An 11,596-nucleotide genomic window follows, 5' to 3' on the forward strand; every position below is an offset into this window, starting at 1 on the left:
CTCAAAGCTTCCGATAACATGACCTGAAGGGAAAAACACAGCTATGTGTTTTAGTCAGGTATAAAGCCTTCATTAACAAAAACAGAAAAAGAGGAAGGGGAAGTAGATAATTCTCATGTCCAGACCAACCAAACAGCCACCAACTCCAGCTGACAAGAGCAGTGCCTTTGGCTCAATTTCACAAAATACATAAAGTCATTTCTGTTAGAAGACTGTGAAGTTCCTGTTTTCAGTGCTATAATAAGGAAATCTGTAACCTTAGCAGACAAATTACTAGAAAATGGCTCGTACAGTCCCAAGGGGACAGAGCCTTTGCTCCTTGCATGGGCAAACCTCAGTGAACTCAATGACAGCTTTACTTGAACATAAGAATATTAAGAAAGACTTCAAAGAAAAATTGAATTTTGTACATATGATGAAGAAAACTTGTGATGCTCTGATGCTCTCTGTAGGCATAGTTCAGTGTTAAATGGGCAAAAGGCTAGGAAAAAGGTATTTTACCAGCAAAGTAACTTACTAAGGCACATAACTTATGAGTGGAGCATCAATGAACAAGTGAGCTTCACAGCTCTCTCAAATTTCTGTCAGCATTTGACTGGCAACAGTCAAACATCAACAGACTCGTTTTCTAGTAAAAAAAAAATAATCAGGGAGCATTTAACCACATCCTTCTACCAACAAGGTAAGACTGTGCTCAGTGCCATGGATCTGCCTCTACAGGCACTGGGGGTAGAGACAAAGAGAGTAAATATGAGAAATTGCTTTGTCATTTTGAGTCCATTTGTCTGCTGCTGTACATAGATGGTCTGATATCTTAGAGCTCTGCAGCACGAGAAGCAAGTGTTCTGTGTTACACTGGGGATTTGGCAAGCACCCATTTCTGCAGGAAAAAAGGCATTTAATTGTAATCTCACCCAACCAAGACATTAGACCTCAACTTCCCAGCTGCTCAGATCCCTACTAGGGATCATTCTAGGGTTTGGATCTGACACTCATTTGCTACAAGAGGAGTTTCACTCTTGGTTGGAAAGAGAAGTTGGTGGAGTTTTACTTTTTTTTAACCTGCGGTGCCTTTCCCCGCTGTGGAGGCTGCAATTTAATAGTGGAGGTAGAGGTGACATTGTGGGCAGGAGTGAGTGGAAAATATGTACACTCATCAAGCTGCAAGCAGATGTCTCATCTACATGTGGACGTGCCTCTCCCATGTGCTGTACCCCCAAGGGCACCACTCACTGCCTCCTCAAAGTTACTCCTGGTGTTTCCCCATGCATAGATATTTGCAGCAGAGATACCCATTTGTTTGTTTAGTCTGACTTCCACCAAAGCTAAATTAGAAACAGCCTTATGCAAGCTCTAGGGGACCTGCACTGTATTGGGCCCACTCCTGTAGTTCAGCCCAGTGGCTGCTTGTTCATTGGAGATATCCAGGTCTGGGAGAGCAGGGCGGCAAGGCACCTGTAAGGCTGACACGCTGGACCTGCTGCCTTCTCTGAGAGACCTTGCATGGTGCCTGATTATGTTGCCTGTGGAACCACTGGCTGATCACTTGAGCCAGGAGAGCATTCACAGACAAGCACCCTTTATTTCACTTTTTCAGTGTAGCCTGTGCACGTGAGGATCTTGGAAAAAAATCAGAAATTGACAGGCAGGTTGGATATCTGCTGACATGAGTGGAGAGTCTCCTGTTGGCTTTATTGGCAAGTATATCGAGTCCCTTAATATTAATTTTATAAGGTTGGGGTTTTTTGGTTGTCTTTTTTAATTTATTACCAATTATATAATTTGGTCACCAGCTGAATTATTTGCACCTTTCACATCCAGTTAAATACCACAAAGTGCTAGTAATGGATTTTTCTCACAACTGGTTAGAAACTATGATAAAAAACATAACCCTACCACATCAGAGACGTTCTTCATATACCATAAAATATTTGCATCTAGGTTTCCTTGTTGCTAGCCAGTGCCATCTGTTATCTGTTTTGGTCTGCTTATAAGAACTGGCAATTTTTGAAAATTGAGAGAAAGACAAGAACAATGGCTTTTTCCTTTGTATTTTACTTCCCAAAGAAACCAACTGGATCTACACATGCACAGAAAATATACCCGTCCAACTGGCAATATATTAGCACATGCTTTTTCTGTATGGAAAATTTAAAGAGACAGACTCATCACAGGGAAGTATTTGAATTTAACGAAATAAATCTGTGCCCCACAATGCTTGGATACTCAGTTTTACTTTTGTCTCTCTTGGAGGGTGTTGACACTCAGACTTGGTGATGGAATAAATGGTGACAGCTGAGATAGTTACTGCCCTCAGCTGTGCGCTCTGTCCCTCTCTTGGAAATTATTACCCTCCTGCAGCTGGCAAAACTGGATGCTTCGTGAAACCAGCTTCAGACTGCCAGACTTCACGCCAGCCTCGGCTTACGCGGATCCGCCAGCCCATAAACTCCCGTGGCTTGGAGGTGAGCCCACAAGCCATTGAGCCATGCCTGCTGTGCAGGTGGTAAACACTCAGACAGAAAGAGAGTGGCCAGTTGAAGGTGCTGCTGCTTCGCTTGCCCCCCTGTCACGTACCACTGTATGGGTGGCAGCCCACAGATCATTCTTTCCTATGTTTGTAAGTACAAATGTGTCTAACTCAGGGGACACATTGTCACCAGCTACCCACCAAGAGAAGAAATGGCAAAATCCCGAGTGACAAAAAGAGAACATGCCCCCAGCCTTTCCGTTTTTTGTGGACTCCAATAGGAAGACAAATGTTACTTAAGGATGGTAATTTCAAGTTTTGCTTTGTTATAAGAGGTAAATTGAAGTCTCTCACGTTTGAGGATGTCATCTGTTTCATAGTTAGGATCTATGCAGACTATAAACCAGCACCAGGTATTTTAACAGACTCTGTCTATTTTAGCCTTTGGTATCATCTGTTCCTCATATTTTTGCAGTCCCAGTGTTTCTCTTCCAAGATGTGTGATATAGATGTACAGGATCTTTTAGTCTTCTTTTCAGTGACAGAAACCAAATTCTAAAAAGCCTCAATTTATCAGCAACTACTGTACAGATCTTTTTCCCTCCCTGATCCTTCTCCCAAGAAGTGGAGTGTGTATAGAGTTCCAAAAGAAAAATGGAGCATGTCCTAGGAATGCATCCTTCTAGCCTAGATTATTACAAATAACTAATCCTGAACTAATAAAATGGTTCTTGCTTCAAATGAAATGCAAAATTCTGACACTCAATCTGCAAATAATTGTGTGCTGCTTAACTGGCTATTCAGTAGTTTTTTGTTTGTGATATATCCAGAGGAAAAGATGGATGGACTGTCAGAAGTAAAGCTCTCTCATTATTTGTCCATATGTTTCTGCTTTGGTCCCCAGCCTGTTATGTTGCTGTACAGAGGATAAGGCCTAGTCTTCATATGCGTACGGAGTAGGAAAAAGGATGAATTATTCCTGGGTTCCTTCTTACTGAAGAGCTGCTTTGGACTTGGATGCAGCTAAGTTTTGCAGCACCATATCATTCCTGGCTGCAAAGCCCAAAGAACCAGAGGCTCATTGAGATGATCTTCAGAGGATGTGCATTCATCAGCACTTGCATAGCAGAGACAAAGACAGCAAGAAACTGGAATTCATGGATCTTTCTATGCCAGGCTCCAGTAAGAAGCAAGTATCTCACTGAAGATTGGTTGGGAAGAGCTGAATGCTGAAGGGTAGCAACTAGATTGATCTTGAGAAGACCAAAAGGGTCTCTAGGTCTATCAACATTCAGGATGCTGCAAGAATAAGCAAACAAAGTTTTCTGAACTCCTTTGCTTTTTCTCCCCAATTCAACCATAGCCATTGAATGTATCAAAGTAACATTCTCAAAACAGTATACTGTGTACATTGTATTATCAGAGCAGGACCCTGGATAGTCAGGGCATTAAGACCTTCCGAGCTTCCTATGCACAACAATTGAAGCAAGGATCAACTGACATACCACCAACTGCTGGAGAAGTTCCTTGTGGGACAGGGAATGGACAACATCAACCTCCTCAAAAAGTCTTTCTGCTATAAAACTTATACAGCTCTGGCAGTCCCTTCTGCTACATAAACTCTTACCAGCCGTCTCCTCCCAAAAAGCAAACAGGAAGAATTTAAGGCACCAAACAAAAAAAAATCTCAGCTCTGTAGAACAGAGTCTAAAAAAGAATGCCAGAAATTCTGTGAAATCCACCAGGGACTTAGCTATTGATTTTGCACTGCAGATGGTCAGACATTATGGTAATGTGGCAATGTAAAACCTGTTGCTAGATTCATGGTGAGTGATTCAGTTCAAGCATTGTGGTCTAACTTCACAGAATGACACTTCTGACATTTCAAAACTAACACTTGCTTGCGTCAGATCAGGAGGATGTGGCCCTGACTCCATCTCCACAGAGATTTGAAAATCCACTGGCAAAGCTTTAACTTCTTCATAAGACAATAGCAGATAATGCTTTTAAAGTCATTTTTGTTTATCTTTTATTCTTTTGTTTCTAATGGACTCCTTCTGAATTTGAAAATAATGCCCTGTCTACTTTTCTTCTGATTTCCCCAGTGGAAAGAAACTGAAAAAGCTGATCTACGTCAAGTCAGAAGAAATGTGTGCAAAGTTAATATAATTCAGGAAACAGCGTTTGATCACTGAATGTAGCCAAAGAGCCAGCAAGAGCTGAGCATACAACCCTTGTGGGAGTTTTTCCATTGGCTGCATCAGCCCAGAATCTTATCCATTTGTAATAAAATTGGATGAGTGATAAATCAAACAAAGGAACAGCAAGTTACTTGGCCTCCAAATGATGTTTGTATGTTCTAGTCTTCGCTGTAGGAAAGTTCTTAGTTTTCTGGGACAAGTATAGTTGAACACTTGGTCCGTAAAGTGACCATTGGCAGAGGTCAGTTACACCTTGCCAAGGTGGACAGTCTTACACATCAGCATTCCATCCTTGTTAAGTAATAATCCAATTCTTTATAGGGATTTATCTTCTTGGAATATACATGGCAAGAAAGTGTCTCTGTTTTTGCAAATACCTCCCTGACCTATTGACACACCAGCCAGAACTTTTCTACATGTTAGGAAAGAAGGGTTTTCTGCCACAAAAGCTGCTGCTCAGGACCTGTTGAGTAAAAAGGGACCTGTTTCCTTCTATTGCATCATAAAGTATATACTGGGTCTTGAGGGCCAGGAAGGCACCAGAAGGCAGTTTAGGCCTGGTTTCAGAATAATCAGAAGGAGAATTTAGATACATTTTACAGGAGTGAATGAAAAGGCTGGTCTACCCTCAGTTTCACACCAATGACTCATGTAGGGTGGGGCCATGCTGGCACCTCTCTGGTTATTCTGCTATAGGCAGTAGTTCACATTGCAATTTTTCTACCTTTTAGCTGGGAAGAGAAGTAGCATAGATATGATCTGAGACCCAGTTGCATCCTAGCATGGTTAAAGGAAACAACTCTGTTGATGATATTAGAGGGGAATTCCTCCATTGATGACAACATGAGAAAAACATTATCTTAATATTAATCTAATCTTCAAAAGCTTATGCTGCTATTTCTTGAAAACTGAGACCTGGATCATTTATCTAGCACAGCTATATGGGTTCAGTTAGAAACTTTAGACTCCATTAAAATATTTCAGTCCTCCAAGAAATGCCACCTTAACACATAAAGTTGAAATGTTCCACGTGAAGTAATTTTCAGAGGAATTCTTAACAATGGTATGGTAAAATTGTGTTCAGTTCAACATTTTCAGTGAGATGATTTCCATGGCACACAATTCAGTATGATGCCTTGAAAATGACCATCTCATGATCCTATGTGAAAAATTAAAGTGTCATGTGTTTTTCATCTAGCTGCGATAGAGAAAAATCAGGCTATTTATGCCAGTGGTTTTCTGCAAAAGCTATCTATGTACTAAAAAAAAAAAAAAGCCTGCTGGCTTTTTCTGGGCACATTCTCACATTCTCATCTGAGCTCTTTCTTGTGGTCGGACTACGTTACTGCAAACAGAACACAGCTACGTTGTGCCCTACCAACCAAAAGAACTGGGCTAAGCTCTGGTAACAGTTTCACCATTGTCAATGATCTCCAGTGAAAATGGGTTCACAGAAGGTTACCTGAGGGTGGAATTATTCCTACTGAGTGGTGTGGAGCCAACTTCCTGAATATATTTCCTTTATTTGACAGTTTTTGGTTTTTTTCAATTTATCGGTTAATTTCTTATTAGTATTGGTCTTCAGTAGAGGATACCCAAACTTTCTTTCTTTTCACTTTGTACAACTTAGGCATTTCTGAGAGAGAAGAACAAAGAACTGAGTAATCCTGATAATAGTCATTGGGTTTGACCCTGTTTTGCACAGTCACTTTAATTTCCTTTTAAAATTTGTGATCTCCCACAATTTTCCCCAAAGAGCTGCCAGAGATTTCCACCATTTGCCCAAAACATTTCAAGATGTATCATTTGAAACTGCAGCACACAACATCAACTCCCACCTCTGCTGTAGAGGAGGGGCAGCATGGCCATTGGCCTTGTCTACTCCATGAAAAGTAGCCAAAACTGTGAAAGATTTCCTTGTAGTTTGAGGTCCGTAGAGAAATTTGGGGTGATACCCCAAGGAGGTGGTGGTCACTAAGCTCCTTGGCATTGCTGTGTTATGGATGAGGATCTCACCCCATGGGGGACAGATCCCAAGTGCCATACATTGCCCTTTCATATAATATTGAAAGCTTCACTAGTTGTAAAAATGAAAACACCTTTTTTCTTAGGCATACCAGTGCCTAGCTGCACTTTTACTAATACACGGTATCAGTGTTGTAGCCGTGGCAGCAGCAGCAAAAACCACCCAGCTCAGTACAAATGACAATCTTTCAGAGTCTGCAAGGTTCACAGAGGCCACTTCACCATTGGAGCAGGTTCTGCAGTCCCAGAGGAGCTCTCTGCTCCTCCAGGCATGGCTGGGCATTTCAAAGCTACTTTGGCACCACATGTGGCTACAGAGTCCTGTGCCTGGAGCAGGTATGCAACACCACTCTGCCCAGGTACTTCTCAGTGGGGCAGCAGCCTGCTATCCTCTCTGGACCTCAGTCTTACAGTACCCTTTCACAGAGAGATTGTGGAAGCAGGGAACATCAAAATCAATGCTATGAACATGTATTCACATGTGTATGCAGTCAGCCACAACACTATCAATACTGTGATATTTTACAGCAGTGGTTGGGACTTCAAAAGTATAGTAGCAGTGTAAAAAATACATGCAAATTAGTTTGCAATGTTAACACCAAACTCGAAATAGCAGTTCCACTATTCTCTGGAGAAATTTATACTTCTATTGAAATAAAAAACACACTGGATCCTCTAGAGTTTAGAAACCAGTCAGAACGTCAGTACTTCTAAAAATGAAAAAGTCTACCACATTCTGTGTGAAGAAACTAACTTCTTACCAAAGGTACTACCAGGAACTGCAGCTTTTCTACTTTCTAGAATTCACAGAAAAAAAACCAGTTCTTTAGTCCTGTGCTAGCAGCAGAGAAACTCTCTGGATGGTAGAACTCTTTCAAACGAAGCTTAAACCCAACACGATATCCAGCCACAGCCCCTAGTGACATGCCGGTGACAAAGTGGATCCTGTACCAGAGGCACGCTGGCTCTGGGAGAGGCAGCCGACGAACTCGACGGGACCCTACCTTGCACAGACGGGCTCACGGTCTGCGAAGCCTGGAGAAGGGCTGCTCTGGCGGGCACACAGAGCTGGATGCCCGCAGCCGCTCGGGCGGGCACAGAGAGCGGGATGCCCGCAGCCGCTCCGGCAGGCACACAGAGCAGGATGCCCGCAGCTGCTCCGGCGGGCACACAGAGCAGGATGCCCGCAGCTGCTCCGGCGGGCACACAGAGCGGGATGCCCGCAGCTGCTCCGGCGGGCACACAGAGCAGGATGCCCGCAGCTGCTCCGGCGGGCACACAGAGCGGGATGCCCGCAGCTGCTCCGGCGGGCACAGGGCGCAGGGTCCCGCTCGCTCGGGCTCTCACAGGTGCCAGCGCGCGTCTCCTCCTCTCGCAGAGTTTGTCATGAATGTCCTCAGCTGGGTCCCAGTGAGCCCAAACACCTCGGAGCCGTCAGCCCACGGCCCCGCGGTCCGCTCGCAACTTTTCCTTCCCTCGCTCTCCGCTGGGAAGTTCGGCAGAGCCGCGGGCGCCGGAGCGGGCTCCGCTCTCTGCGAAAACTCGCCTGCCCCACCTAGAGGAGCCCCGCAGGATGAGGAGGAGTCCCGAGCCCATGCCCGCTGCCGCCGAGCTCGGATTTGGCGGGTGAACAGAAGGTTTTATCTGGTTTGGCTGAGAGAAGGGGAGCCAGAGCCTGGGGTGCAGAGGAATGCTTCGGGGGAGCTCCTGAGAACAGAAGTGAGGGGGAAGTTTGATGATTGAACTGGTTCAATTTAGTGAATGTTGCTATGGCAAAATCAAATTATCCTGCAGGAATACCTGATTTTCAGATAATTTGGGGTGGGTCCTCTGAAGCCCGCTTCAGTTTCATATTTTTCAATGTAAGTTTTGGAGACTCCCTGGACTTCCCACAGGACTCTTACCAGGAAGGGATAGCTTGGGAGATATCAGGAGTCACTGGTTCCCCAGGAGCACACACAGCTCCCTGCTGCTTCTAGAAAATTCTAAAGAATAACCTAGACGTTTTAGAAATTGAAAATGTCATAGGTACCTTTCTGAACTATTGACTTTTTTCTTCCCAAGCAAAACTGAAATATTCTTATAGAGTTGTGCCTTCTAAAGGTTGCAAATTCTGGTTGTCAGCTGGCTTTAGCAAGAATATTGCCAGTATTTCTGCAAAGGCAGTGTTCCTTAAAATCAAAAAATGTGAAATAACCTACTCAGATAGCATTATTTATCACTGAAGTGGAAATAAATGAAATTAAAAACAGCCAGCCCGCCTGCAAGTGGCTTGAGAGCAGTTGCAACATTTAAGTTAGAACATTTAATTTAGACGTCATAAAGGGAAACATATCAACACTACATCTTTTTTCTACATCCAGTATGTAGTATGAAAAACTGACAGTGCTTGATCAGTAGAAAAGATTTTTCAAATGAGATCTTTTGTTGGATACAAAATTCTTAAGTGTGCATTGGTGTGTGTTGTTCTTGTCATTCCGCAGCTGACCTTACAGTCACCATCCCACTGGGCAAAGGCATGCCTTGAAAGCAGGGGTGCTTTGGTTCTTGTCTAACACCTACCAAACCTGATAGTGTGAATCAACATTAAAATATAATTGGGCATTTTTAAATTTCATTAAGAAACATATTCAAGACAATGGTTCCAGTTGTCAAAAGCTGACTCTGGACTACACAGAAAGTTGCTTCCTTCTTACCTGTAGAGAAGAAAAGATTATGGCTGGTATCACTACAACATGGCTAAGCCTGTCTGACCTTCTACAGGGATCACTTCTCTTAGCATCAGGTGAATTGTTCCTGAATCTAGTTCTTTTTTGAAACAAAGTCATAAAAGAGACAAGGATGAAGGTGGTAGTATCAGGGCAGGTTCACTGGAAATGATGGAATAAACCAGGGAAGAGGTTTCTTCCCTATAGATACAGGGTGTATCCATTCATGAGAAGAGACAAAGGCAGCAGGATCAGGAAAGACAGAGGATAGTGTAGAGCAGAGGGCAGAAGGAGAACAATAGTTGTTTATCCCCACTGCCTGGAAGCAAGGCTTATACAATATTTGTGTTCCCTTCAAATAGCATTTGAATTTACTGGCCAATAAAGATGCATTCTCAGAAGCCTCTAACAATAAGCAGCTGGGTAAAGACAGTCATCCCAAATCTGTTCCCTGGATTTGGAGAAAGCACACTGTGAACACACCTTATGAGAAAGCAACAAATCCATGCAGAGACAGACCTCACACATTCTCCAGCCATCCAAAAAGCATATATCTTTGTAGACCACACAAGTCAGTCAACCCACAGAACACAAATCTGTAGGAAATCAGGATTCATTAGTTCCAGTACTTCTGGAGCAAAATGTTTTTCTGTGGATGGTTTATCATTGTGGGTCTGAGAGCACTGGAGAATTTTATGGTTTATATCATTGGGCCAAATTAGAATAATTTTCATTCTTCTGTTTATCCCAGTCTTCAAGGCAACTAGGATGTGCCAAGGGAAAAATCACAATGCAATATGGTGGCCCAAGGTCCCGCCTCTCAGTGAAATCCTCATGGTTTGGATTTGGTCCACATCCTATCAGGGCTGACATCTGGCCCAGAGAATCTGCTCTGCAAAGACACTGTGTGAAAAAGAGAAACTTGTATTTTGCTGACCCAGCCACAGTGGAAAAGTAAATAAGAAAGAAGAAGAGCTACTTTTGTCAAAGAGCTACCAAGATGACAATATGTTTTTTAAGCTGCCACATTGATTCCTGGCATAAGGTAACAGACTGAAAGGATTAACTACCCCTTTCAGCCCCTATGGCATCCATATGTCACCCACCCTCTCTGACATGAGAAATTCCTGCACTGAGCACCCAGCTGGAAGGAGGGGACATGCAGGTATCAGTGACAAAATAAGTATATGCAGCCACAAGAAAGGAAAGGAGGAATGAGCCATGGTGAACCTATGAACTCTGGACTTATAGGGCTTCTTACTGCTTACCTTTTCTATTGGAATGGAGGTCTATATGGCACAAGAATATCTGTTGTCACATTATCATCCTTCCACCCTGCCTTCGGTCCCACCAGAGGCAGCCCAAGGGCAGAGCATGTCACTGCAGTATTTCTTAAGTTTGTCCAAAGGGCCTGTGTCTTCCCCCAAGTCATGGGAGAGGTAGAATGACATGAGAAGTGCTTGTACTACATGACTAAAACAGTGGGTTTGCCTGGTGCATGTTCTTCCTGCTGCTAAGTAAAACTGATGGAGCTCTCCCTTTTGCATTTTCTGTTTCCCTTTTCTGCAGGGGCTGGTATCCCCCTGCCCCACTGCAGCACAAGATACTGGCATCCAGAGGTGGTACATGAGGAGAAGGAGAAAGCATCATAGCCATTGGAGATACTTTCTCCTTTTGTGGTGGAAAATTGTCTGCTTTATAGCAAAAATTGACCTGTCTAAAGACCTCCGTTGTCTCACAGAAAAAGTGACATTCATTTTAATGCAACACTAAGAACTGAGAAAGATACTGTAAGAAGGAAAATGAAATAATTGAGCAGATCCTCCTAGGAATGAATAGCCAACACTTCTGGAGGTGCTTGATAAAGGGCTCCTTTCCCAGAGCTTACATTTATTTCCCAAAATACAAAATTACAAAATAACCAGCATACACCTTCAAAGGCTCCCATTAGCATCCTGTCTATTTCAAAAGCTGGGCTCTCTGATGTTAGAATGATGACTATACATGAGCATACTCATCCAGGGCTTCTAACCCTGCTCCTTTCCTTCATAACCCACCCAGTTGTCTAAGTCAGATTTATTGCAACACCTACCACTGCCTTCAGCCTTTCTCCCTTAACACTTTCTACATCCATGGGGTTGCCCTTCACTGGTTCTATCTGTCCAAGACCCACAGCTTTGCTTTGAGATGCC

The 11,596-nt window shown here is 43.4% G+C and overlaps 1 protein-coding gene across 1 annotated transcript in view; it reads right to left on the reverse strand.

Annotated features, from left to right (window-relative positions):
• EDAR (ectodysplasin A receptor) overlaps nucleotides 1-8,238 on the reverse strand; it is a 73,636-nt gene extending 65,398 nt beyond the window's left edge. The window contains exon 1 of the mRNA XM_059839612.1: nucleotides 7,701-8,238. The gene's annotated coding sequence lies outside the window, so the exon portion shown is untranslated. The remainder of the gene's footprint in view (nucleotides 1-7,700) is intronic.
• Nucleotides 8,239-11,596: the final 3,358 nt, after the last annotated feature.

This window comes from Haemorhous mexicanus, chromosome 2, assembly GCF_027477595.1.
Source record: "Haemorhous mexicanus isolate bHaeMex1 chromosome 2, bHaeMex1.pri, whole genome shotgun sequence".
Lineage (NCBI taxonomy): Eukaryota > Metazoa > Chordata > Aves > Passeriformes > Fringillidae > Haemorhous > Haemorhous mexicanus.